Raw genomic sequence first — 12,698 nt, forward strand, 5'->3', positions numbered from 1 at the left:
ATGAAGATTCCTTTCTTTGTAAACCGACTTTGTACAAACCCTAGTCCCCTCCGGTGTCTATGTAAAGCGGAGGGTTTTAGTCCATAGAGGCAATCACAATCATAATCATACAGGCTAGACAATTAGGGTTTAGCCATTACGATCTCGTGGTAGATCAACTCTTGTAACCCCTATATTCATCAAAGTCAATCAAGCAGGACGTAGGGTATTACCTCCATCAAGAGGGCCCGAACTTGGGTAAACATCGTGTCCCTTGTCTCATGTTATCATCGATCCTTAGACACATAGTTCGGGACCCCCTACCAGAGATCTGTCGGTTTTGAAACCGACAACGGGGTCCTATTCATCCACCCCCCCCCCCCCCCCCAACCGGCTCAATCGATCGGGGTCCTTTTCATCCAGCGGCAACCGCCTCTACTACCATGGGGTCCTGTTAATCCAACCCCCCATCGGAACTGTTCATCCAAACCCCCCCAACAATGATCATTGTTCATCCAGAGGCAGCGTCGATCGACTTCAGTTAGCAGCAGTAGCGAAGGAATCACTCGGGTGCAGTTAACAGCAAGGGATCGATCGATCGCTCGGGTTTAGTAACACGTGGCCTACAGTGCAATCGCTCGGGTACAGTTAGAGCCCAACGCCTCGCTCGGGTTCAGTTAGAGCGCAACACCTCGCACACACGCGCGTACGTACGAGAGAAACGCGCATCGCTCGGCCCCCGACCACCTATCGTAAGCAGGAACTCCCCCGATATTTTCCTCGCCCTCGCTTCTACCATGGTTTTTTCCGTCAAGGACGGCCCGAAGAATGTCATGCAACTACGTCTTCGGCCCACCCAGGACAAAAATCCCATTTTTTGTCATGATTTTTTGTCATACAAGTAGGAGCCCACCACATCTATGATGATACCGGGTTTTGTCACAATTATCATCATAGAAGTGTCATAAGCATGACAGAAAAAATTTCGTTCGGCCCAAAATGTCATGGATGTGTCTTTTTTTGTAGTGATATTTAGGAACATAATTGAAATCCCCGTAAAAAGGGGACATAATTAAAAAAAGCCACATGCGGCAGCGCCTAAAATACACAAGAGCAAAAGAAGAAGGAAGAGAACGATCTGGCTTGCTAATCTCTACTTTCTTGATGCATTGCTGCAAGCCGCGGGAACTAGTCTCCGCAGCAAGCGGCGATGAGCTCTTTCTTGTCATCAAGATGCTGCTTGAGAGCATCCACAAATTCCTCCACCAGCCTTCTGCGTTCGACGCGCAGCATGGCGTTCTCGTCCATATGTTTCTCGACGATGACGTCGGTCATCTTCAACAAGGCAGTGGTCTCCTCCTGCTACTCCGCACTTCCGATGATCTTCGCCCTCAACAAGTCGCACTTGGCCCGGAGCTTCGCATTGCTCTCATTTAGTTGTCGGATGATGCTGATAGCCTATTCAATTGAGGCTTTCATGTCGTCCTACAACCTCGCCCACCCGGAGATCTAATCCATCTGGCTATGGACGATCACATGCATGCGCCTATAAGAGTCCTCGCCTGCCCGCGAGACATTTTCCTAGGCTGCCACATCGTCGGAGGACATCTCTACTACATTCGCGGCACAGTGGGACATCACTTTTGCTTCCACGGCACGGCCGCACTAGTCTGCCACATCGACGGCGCGGCCGGACCAGTCTGCCGCATAGACGGCGCGGCCGGACCAGTCTGTCACATCGACGGCGCGGCTGGACCTCTGTGCTGCTTCAGCAGCACGGCGAGACCTCTGTGCTGCTACGGCCGCACGGTGGGACATGCTGGTTGCATTCGCGGCGAGGCGGGACATCTCTCGTGCTTCTGCTTCCATCCTCGCATCTCCTTGGTGGCAATCTCTCGACCAAGAACTCAAGCTGGCCATGGCTGACGCAAGGGAACAATGATGAATGACTTGTTTCTTTTTGTGGATGAGGAGTTGAGGAGGAATGTGCAGTCATCTTGGAGTAGTAGTATTTATAACTGAGTACTAATATGCTCCTAAGTGGGAAACTGTTTAGGTTTTGATCGGTGTGAACAGGTTTGCAATTTGGAATGTGACGGGATGCAGGCTCAAAATTTACTGACGGTTATAAGTGCGGCACTATTCCCAGAAGGCGTAACGTGGGCACGTACCCCTTCTCGGCCGCGTACGTGGAGTTCGCACCATAGGGTGCACCGCAATAGGAAATGCCAGCACACGTCTTGTTCCAACAACCGTGCGCGCTCGTTATTACCATCGCACATGCTTCTTTTAATTAGAATGTGTGTGCCCGTCTAGCGTACACACGTTGATCTATCTAACTATTTGAGTTTGTTGTGGCTAATCGCAAATAGTTCATCCATGTGAAGTGTATGCCATCAATCACAGACACTTTGATCTGGCTGACCCGTTTCGGTTCTGTTGCCTAATCGCAAACAGTTAATCCTTCTGAAGTGTATGCCCTCAATCGCACACAGCTTTATCTAGCTGCCTATTTCTATTGTTCCTCCTCATCACAAATAGTTCATCCGAGTGAACCATGTGCTGTATATCGCACACGCCTTCATCTGGCTACCATTTCTTTTGTTCCACCTCATCGCAAACCGTTCATTGAACTCAACCATATGCCCTGCATCACACACGCAACTAAAATCTGAACCGTGTTTGATGGCTCCGCCATCACAAACGTTTTGCACCGTTTTTGACAGTTCTTTTACACCATTGTTTATGATTATTGCATCGCACACAGTTTCGTTGAAGGGTCTCTGATTGTAGGGTCGCGTTAGCAACATCCTTCAGTAGTGTTTGTTGCTAAGAATGGAACCTTTCTAGAGAAGGAGTTTCTCTCGAAAGAAGTGAGTGGGAGGAAAGTAGAACTTGATGAGGTAATTGTACCTTCTCTGGAATTGGAAACTAGCTCATCACAGAAATCAGTTTCAGTGATGCCTACACCAACTAGAGAGGAAGCTCATGATAATGATCATGAAACTTCAAATCAAGTTACTACCGAACCTTGTAGGTCAACTAGAGCACTTCTCTCACCTCAGTGGTATGGTAATCCTATTCTAGAAGTCATGTTACTAGACCATGACGAACCTACGAACTATGAGGAAGCGATGATGAGCCCAGATTCCGCGAAATGGATTGAGGCCATGAAATATGATATAGGATCCATGTATGAGAACAAACTATGGACTTCGATTGACTTACCCGATGATCGGCAAGCCATAGAGAATAAATGGATCTTCAAGAAGAAGACTAATAGTGATGGTAATGTTACTGTCTACAAAGGTCGACTTGTTGCGAAAGGTTGTCAACAAGTTCAATGAGTTGACTACAATGAGACTTTCTCACTCGTAGCGATGCTTAAGTCTATCTGATTCATGTTAGCAATTGCCGCATTTTATGATTATGAAATCTGGCAAATGGATGTCAAAACAGCATTCCTTAATGGATTTCTCAAAGAAGAGTTGTATGATGCAACCAGAAGGTTTTGTCGATCCTAAAGGAGCTAACAAAGTGTGCAAGCTCCAGTAATCCATTTATGGACTGGTGCAAGCATCTCGGAGTTGGAATATACGCTTTGATAGTGTGATCAAAGCATATGGTTTTATACAGACTTTCAGAGAAGCTTGTATTTACAAGAAAGTGAGTGGGAGCTCTGTAGCATTTCTAATATTATATGTGGATGGCATATTGTTGATTAGAAATGATATAGAATTTCTAGATAGCATAAAAGGATACTTGAATAAGAGTTTTTCAATGAAAGACCTCGGTGAAGCTACTTATATATTGGGCATCAAGATCTATAGGGATATATCAAGACACTTAATAGAACTTTCACAAAACACATACCTTGACAAGATTATGAAGAAATTGAAAATGGATCAGTCAAAGAAAGGGTTCTTGCCTGTGTTGCAAGGTGTGAAGTTGAGTAAGACTCAAAACGCGACCATGGCAGAAGATAGAGAGAGGATGAAAGTCATTCCCTATGCCTCAGCCATAGGTTCTATAAAGTATGCCATGTTGTGTACTAGACATATTGTGTACCTTACCATGAGTTTGGCAAGGGGGTACAATCGAGATCCAGGAGTAGATCACTGGACAGTGGTCAAAATTGTCCTTAGTTACCTAAGAGGACTAAGGAAATGTTTTTGGTTATGGAGGTGACAAAGAGTTTGTCTTAAAGGGTTATGTTGATGCAAGCTTTGACACTAATCTAGATGACTCATGACGGCGTTCTGGGAACGGGGGTCCCCAGACTTGCCTGCCTGCGGCCTGCGGCGTGGCTCAAAGGGGGCCCCAGCACGGCCCATCTTCACCAATACAAACTCAAGACCCTCGCGAGGGGCCAAGCCTCGCGGGGCGGACGACACGGAGCTTCCTCAGGCATGGCCTCGTCAAGATGGCTCGAGAGGAGGCGGAGAGATCAAGGCGGGGTACCTCGCGAGGTGCCCGTGACGCAAGCCATGACGACCCAGGGCGCCAGGCGGGTGCCAGCCCGCACAGCGTCCTCCTTTCCTCTTTGGTGCAAAGGGGGCAAGCGCAGCCGCGGAGTACCGAGGCATCAGGCAAAGGTTGCCATTTCGGTGCAACGAGGCCAAGACCAGGAGGACTACGAGACGGAGGTCACCGTGGAGCCCAACATGGCGTCATCACCAGAGCTTTGCGCAGGCGAAGACTACTTTTGTCAGGATAGCTGATACTTGCTGTCCCCCTTCAAATTAGCCCGCCATTGTTGGCTCCCTTCCCGCTCAATATTTGGGAAGAGGACCAGGGCCTCTATAAATAGGACGAGCCACCCACAGAGCAAGGGGGTTGGGTGGTAAGAAGAAAGTGGCTCGTTAGAGAGGTTAGAAGCAGAGAGAGAGAGAGAAAGGTGACTGAACTCCTCCCAGCAGGTCATCGCCCCAGCCAAGAACAGACCCTCGCGAGGCTGTTCTTCCTTGTATTGATCGTCATCATCAGCCCAAGAGGCAATCCACACACCACACACTAGAGTAGGGTATTACACCACAACGGTGGCCCGAACCAGTATAAACCCTGTGTCTCTTATGTTGTTCATCCCATAGCTTTGATCCTAGCGTGGCGGAGGGGTGCAGGTAGGTAGGAGGCGAAATCTCCGCGCACACCCCAGTGTTCGAACCTCAAGGGTCTGTCGGAACCCGAAACCCGAAAACTCAGTGTCTCAATCTAGATACATATTGAAAGTGGGAGCAATTAGCTAGAGTAGCTCCATGCAGAGTATTGTAGACATAGAAATTTGCAAAATACATACGGTTCTAAATGTGGCAGACCCGTTGACTAAACTTCTCTCACCAAGCAAAACATGATCACACCTTAGTACTCTTTGGGTGTGTAACACTACTAGGAAAACGCGTATACATAGTAGCATAGTAGTAACGCGGGAAAGAAGTAAATGTTGCTGCTATTTAGCAGTAACGCTTTTCCAGGAAAACGATACTAGTAACCCCATAGTAGTAGCACTATGAAGTATAAAAGCGCTACTACTATGTGGGACCAGACGAGGCCGCCGACTGTTTTCATAGTTGTAGTGGTGTACACAAAAAGAGCTACTACTAACAGTTTAGTAGCAGCGCTCTGTTTTTATGCACCGCTACTACTAGTGGGCCTTCCTTAGTAGTAGCGCTTTTCCTGGAAAGCGCTACTACTAGGTCCAATAGCAGCAGCGCTTTTTGCAAAGCAGCGATACTGCTAGTTGCGGCTGGTGCCACCTTTTCCACCCCTTCCCCTCGCTCTCCCTCACTTTGGCCTCTCTCCCCCTCCTTTCCCCTCTCCCCTCTCCACTCTACCTCCACCATTGTTTCTCTTCTTCTCTCTTCCTCCTACCTCTCTTCTCTCCTCATTAATGGCACCCTCCTCCATAAATGGCATCTCTCTTTCTCCTACACCTCTCTTCTCTCCCCCATTAATGCCCCCATCCACCATAACCCCTCTCCATTAGTTAGCTAGCTAGATTCACCTCTCCTCCCCAACAATTAGATCTAGCTAGATATTTAGCCAACCACCCTCCTCCACACCATCTAATTAACCGCGTGCTCTTGGTCTCTCTCGGGAGATATATATATAGGTGAGTAAAAGGTTGTTCATTTCAAGAAGAATATGTGTGTGAATGAGAATATGTGTGTTTGGGATATATATATATATGGAGAGATTTGTGCTAGTGACATGCCCTCGAGTTGCTCATGTTTTGCCGAAATGTCGATTTATTTTCGTTTCGGTGAATTTCAAGCAAACTCATATGTCCTATTTTTAGGCAAGGTCATGCCAAAATTTTATATATATGACTTTGAAGCATGCATTTTTTATTTCATAACCCTTTTGCGTGTTATACCATGCAGTCGGTCATGAAGGTGAGTGGATGGAAGGTGGAGCGGTACATGCAATCTGCGGTGATGGACATGTATGCAAATGATCGGACTAGGATTAGATGTCCGTGTGCAAGATGCAAGGAAGGAGTCCTCTTGGACCCTTTTGGTCGTGGCACTTTGAAGGCGCACCTGCTGATGAATGGTTTCATGGATGGCTATACTCAGTGGATAAGTGAAGAAGATGATGATGATGAGGACGTCCACATGGCAGGGAATAACGACAAGGGGATAGACAAAAAGATGACCGATCGACAAAAAGATGATGGCGCCGGACATGTCAGCGGGGAAGAGTCCGGAAATGACGATGGCGGCAGAGAAGATTCCGGACATGGCGAAGAAGAGTCCGAACAAGGCGGAGAAGAGGCGGCGGTCACGCCGTAGTCTTTGACGCTACTAAGTGCAGTCGTGTAGGACCCACATGTTCGAGACCTCCTTCGCAAGAGTACGACTAGCGAGAGAGCTGCTTCTAGGGAGGAGGCCAAGCTGGCGCAACTTGAAGTAGACTCGAGGACTCCATTGTATGACGGTTGCGATCCTGAGGTGACCCGCTTGAGTTTCACGCTCGAACTTCTAAAGATGAAGGCGAAAAACAACTGGGCAGACAAAAGCCTCGATGAGCATTTGAAGTTTCTACATAATAAAGTTCTTCCTGTGGGGAACCTGTGTCCTACTAGTGTCGAGGAGGCCAAGAAAATCGTTTGCCCTTTTGATTTGCCGCACATTAGGTACCACGAATGCATCAATGATTGCATCATTTATTGGGGAGCACGCGGGAAAAACCAGTTGTCCAGTGTGCAATGCTTCTCGATACAAGAAGGCAGGAAACAAATCTCCTCAGAAAGTTGTATGGTACTTTTCGATCACTCCCTGTCTGCAGCGGTATTTCGTAGATCCTAAGGAAGCAAAGCTCATGCGCTGGCATGCGGAGAGGAAGAAGCCCGATGATGGAGATGATCCGAGGCTGAGACACCTCGTAGATGGTGGCCAGTGGAGAGCATTTAACGCCGTATATGGATTTGCTGCAGAAGATCCAAGGAACATCGTGCTTGGTGCGAGTACCGATGGCATGAATCCTTTTGGAAACCAGAACACCAAGCACACCACATGGTCCGTCTTTGTATGGATGTACAACCTCCCCCCATGGAAGTGCATGAAGACAAAGTACATACACATGAGCATGCTGATTCAAGGGCCTAAACAACCGGGAAATAGTATTAACCTATATACGGGGCTTTTGCAAGAGGAGCTAGACACGTTATGGAAAACACCGGCATGGACATGGGACGCCGGTAAAGGAGAATATTTCCATATGAGAGTCGCGCTGATGACGACGGTGCACGACTATCTCGGTTATGGGTACACCTCGGGCCAGGTGTGCCACGAATACTGCGGATGCACGAGGTGCATGGATGATACAACGTCTCAGCTACTTACATCAACGAAAGATGGTGGGTCCGGGAAAATCATGTACATGGGGCATCGTAGATGGCTTGCGAAGGATGACCCATGGAGAAAGTGTGGAGATCTATTCAATGGGTTGGCTAAGCTTTGAGGACATCCATGTAAGAGGAGCGGCACCGAAATCGACGAGCTGTTGAGAAACTGGGAACAATGCCCCACGCCGGAAAGATCAAAAAGGCACCGGAGCCGCTGCTGAAGGTATGGAAAACGAGGACTGTTTTCTAGGACTTGGAGTACTGGCCCAAACATGACACACCTCATTGCCTCGAGATCTTTCTTGGCACACTAATGAACATGCCCGAGAAGACCAAGGATGGGCCAAAGGCAAGGAAAGACTTGGAAGATTTGAAGATCAGGAAAGATCTCCACCATAAAAAGTTGATGGAGGAGACGGAGATGGAGGAGGGGGGAAAGGGGCAGAAAAGTCAACAAGAAGGAGGAGAATTATTGCCCCCTTCTTGCTTCACCTTAAGTGCGAAGGAGATCGATCAATTCATCAAGTGCCTTATGGGAATCAAAGTCAGTTTCGGTTACTGTGGGAAGATAAGCAAATTTCTAGACCCCAAGAAGAAAAGGTTCAGCGGGATGAAGTCTCATGACTGTCACGTGATGATGACGCAGATACTCCCGGTTGCCATTAGAGGGATAATGCAGAAGCACATCCGTGACACGCTTACTGGTCTCTGCAACTTCTTCGATGTTATATCTCGAATGTCTATAAGTGTGAAGCAGCTCCGAAGGCTACAGGAAGAGATCATTGTCATACTATGTGAGCTTGAGATGTACTTCCCGCCCACGCTCTTTGACGTCATGGTGCATCTGTGTGTCCACATCATGGATGACATCATCGACCTCGGGCCTACATTCCTTCATAGCATGATGTCGTTCGAGAGGATGAATGGGGTCATCAAAGGATTCGTTCGTAACATGTCCCATCCGGAAGGGAGCATCGTCCAGGGGTATCTAAAGCATGAGTGTGTCTCCTTTTGCGAGAATTATATAAGCGTCAGAGACCCTGTTATTGGTTTGCCCGTCAAGAAGCACGATGGGAAGCTCAAAGGAGATGGTCACAACAACGGCCGGAGGGAATTTCACGTGGACTACTCGGATATACGGAACAACTTTGACAGGGATAACTTAGTAGTGCTACAACACCTAGATGTGGTAGATGATTGTGTGGCACAGCACAAAGAAACCACCGCAAAGAAGTACCATCATAAGGGGATGCTCAAGACGGACGACGAAGTTACTGTAGAGCACAATGCCACTTTCTTGCGCTGGTTTAAACAGCAAGTTCTTGAAAATCCCTCGGAAGAGGGCAGTTTGGACGGATTGCTCGTACACGCCGTAGCACATGGCCCGGCGCCCAAGCTCGCGACCTATCAGTCCTACGATATCAATGGGTACATGTTCTACATAGAGGACAAAGACATGGACAGTAATTACCAGAACTCTGGGGTGACAATTCAATGCGTGACTGACGCCAACGGCACAACTGAGAGATTGTACGGAAGGGTCAAAGAGATCTGGGAGCTTGACTATGCTGGAATGCACGATGTGACGATGTTCCGTGTTAGATGGGTCAAGGACGTCGTATGAGAAAACAAGTATCTCACCACCATGTCTATACCCGACGCGAAGAGCACTCCCGTGAACTTTAACATCATCACCAAAAATGAGCCATGGGTACATGCTAAGCACGTGACACAATGCTTCTTCATAACCGACTCGGCCAATCCCAGCCATGTTGTCATGAGGAGATCCGAAGGGAGCATCGTCGGAATGTATGGAGTAGCCAACGAGGAAGACTACAACCAATATGGCAACCCGATGAGTGAAGATGACGATGACGATGAAGCATACGTGAAAAGAAGAATCAATACTACAATACCTAAGAAAGATCGTAATCCATGGCTCCGGAAAAGCCACAAGGAGGGGCTCAATTACTCGGGAACAAACTAGAAAGGGAAGAAGCTCAATGTGAAACGTCGTCGATGCAGCTGATCAGAAACCTACATCTATATATATGTATCTATTTTGTGTACGCACTTAAGTAACCGTTATCGGTCAACTGATATGTTACCACCACATGCATGGTTCTGGTGATATGCGCGCCGTGGGGGAGAGGGAGATGCCGTCATCGGGACAAAAACAAAAAAACAAAAACAAAAGGGAGAAAGCAGTACAAAAGAAAAAAAGAAAGTAAAAAAAAGAAAAGGAAAATAATAAAAGAAAAGAAAATTAAAAACTAGAAAAGGAAAATAATAAAAATTGGAACAGTTAGCAGTAGCACAGGATTGAGAACCAGCGCTATAGCTACTATAGCTATAGCGCTTTGTTCTAGAAAAGCGCTACTACTATGTGCCATTAGCAGTAGCACTGCTTTACAACCTAGCGCTATAGCTAAGTTAGCTATAGCGCTGGGTTGTAAAGCAGCGATACTGCTATTTCGAGTTAACCTCAAATTTGGCCAATCGCCATGTCCCAATTCTCCCCCGGCCACTCTCCCCACACCCTCATCCCCCCACTCTGCCGCCGCCATCGCCCTTGCGCCATCCGTCACCCTGCTCGCCCTCGACTGCCGGCCCTTGCCCCCTGGCCGCCACCGACCTCGTCGCAGGCCGTCTCCCGAGCCCGCACCATCGACCACAATGCTGCCCCACCTCTCCCCTGCCCCTGCACCCGCCCTCGACCTCGCCACCCCTGCGCCCGCCCTCGACCTCGCCGGCCCTCGCCCCGCGCCCGCCCTCGACAACGCCGCCCTCTCCACCGCCCCGTAAGCCTCTCCCCTGCCCTCCTCTCTCTCTCTCTCTGCTCTCTTCTCTCTACTCTCTCTCTCTCTAATTTGGATGTATGAAACCTAGCTAGGAGATGTACCAGAGAGAGAGGAGATGTATGAACCCTATGAACCATAGTTTAGTGCAATTTTGTTTAGGGCAATTTACTTTAGGAAATTTAGCTTAGTGCAATTTAGTTTAGGGCAATTTTGTCTAGGGAAATTTAGTTTAGGGTATATGAAATACCTATAAATTTATTAAAAAACAGTAGCTAAAACAGTAGCAAATTGGATTTTGTAGGTATAAAAACGATAGCTAAAATTTATAAAAAACAGTAGCTATTTAGTTTTTGTAGGTATAGAAATTAGCTTTAAAAAACAGTAGCAAAAATTTATAAAAAACAGTAGCTAATTAGGGCAGTAGCAAATATAGCTAGGGCCAAAATTTTTAGCAAATGAGAAAATTTAGCTAGGGAAAATTTGTTTAGGGAAAATAAAAACTAGTAGCAAATAAAAACCAGTAGCAAATAAAACCCTAGATGATGTTTTAGGAGCATATAGCCTATACAATGTTAATGTTTTTAACACTTGGTTAATTTGCTAAGTCCTGGAAATTTGTCATATGATGTTATATGAACTTGTGCCAATTGTTGAAAAATATTTGAATGGCCTATGTTTTTCCGAAATGTTGATTCATTTCCGTTCTGGCAAATTTCAGGCGCTCCATATGTCCACTTTTTAGCAAAGGTCATGCCAAAAATTTCCGTGATTTTCTGCATGACTTGTACAAGAAACTAGGACATATGGAGTACCCGGAATTTGCCGGAAGGGGAATGATCAACATTCCAACCAAATATAAGCCCCTTTGTATCTTTTATTTACAATTGTTGAATAGGAAACATGTCTACCGACGCCGAAGTTGCGGGTGGTTCTGCTCGCCTCGAAGACCCCATCGAGGCAGCAAATCACTATTTCGATTACCTGGACAAACACTAGATGGGGTTGCATGGTGGTTGCAGTGGCACCAACCCCGACACCGACATCGGCACTGGCACCTGATACGTCTCCGTCGTATCTACTTTCCCGAAATCTTTTGCCCTTGTTTTGGACTCTAACTTGCATGATTTGAATGGAACTAACCCGGACTGACGCTGTTTTCAGCAGAATTACCATGGTGTTATTTATGTGCAGAAACAAACGTTCTCGGAATGACCTGAAACTTCACGGAGTTACTTTTCAGAAAATATGAAAAATACCTGCAAAAGATGAAGGCCAGGGGGCCCACCACCTCCTCACGAGGGTGGGGGCGCGCCTGTCCCCCTAGGGCGCGCCCCCTACCTCGTGGGCCCCCTGTTGCCTCTCCGACTCCAACTCCAACTCCATATATTGTGTTTTGGGGAGAAAAAAATCAGGGAGAAGAAATCATCGCGTTTTACGATACGGAGCCGCCGCCAAGCCCTAAAACCTCTCGAGAGGTCTGATCTGGAGTCCGTTCAGGGCTCCGGAGAGGGGAATCCGTCGCCATCATCATCATCAACCATCCTCCATCACCAATTTCATGATGCTCACTGTCGTGCGTGAGTAATTCCATCGTAGGCTTGCTGGACGGTGATGGGTTGGATGGGATCTATCATGTAATCGAGTTAGATTTGTTAGGGTTTGATCCCTAGTATCCACTATGTTCTGAGATTGATGTTGCTATGACTTTGCTATGCTTAATGCTTGTTACTAGGGCCTGAGTGCCATGATTTCAGATCTGAACCTATTATGTTTTCATCAATATACGAGTGTTCTTGATCCTATCTTGCAAGTCTATAGTCACCTATTATGTGTTATGATCCGTTAACCCCGAAGTGACAATAATCGGGATACTTACCGGTGATGACCGTAGTTTAAGGAGTTCATGCATTCACTATGTGTTAATGCTTTGTTCCGGTACTCTATTAAACGGAGGCCTTAATATCCCATAGTTTCCGTAAATACCCCGCTGCCACGGGAGGGTAGGACAAAAGATTTCATGCAAGTTCTTTTCCATAAGCACGTATGACTATATTCGGAATACATGCCTACAT

Source organism: Triticum urartu, chromosome 2, assembly GCF_003073215.2.
Source record: "Triticum urartu cultivar G1812 chromosome 2, Tu2.1, whole genome shotgun sequence".
In the NCBI taxonomy this organism is placed as follows: domain Eukaryota; kingdom Viridiplantae; phylum Streptophyta; class Magnoliopsida; order Poales; family Poaceae; genus Triticum; species Triticum urartu.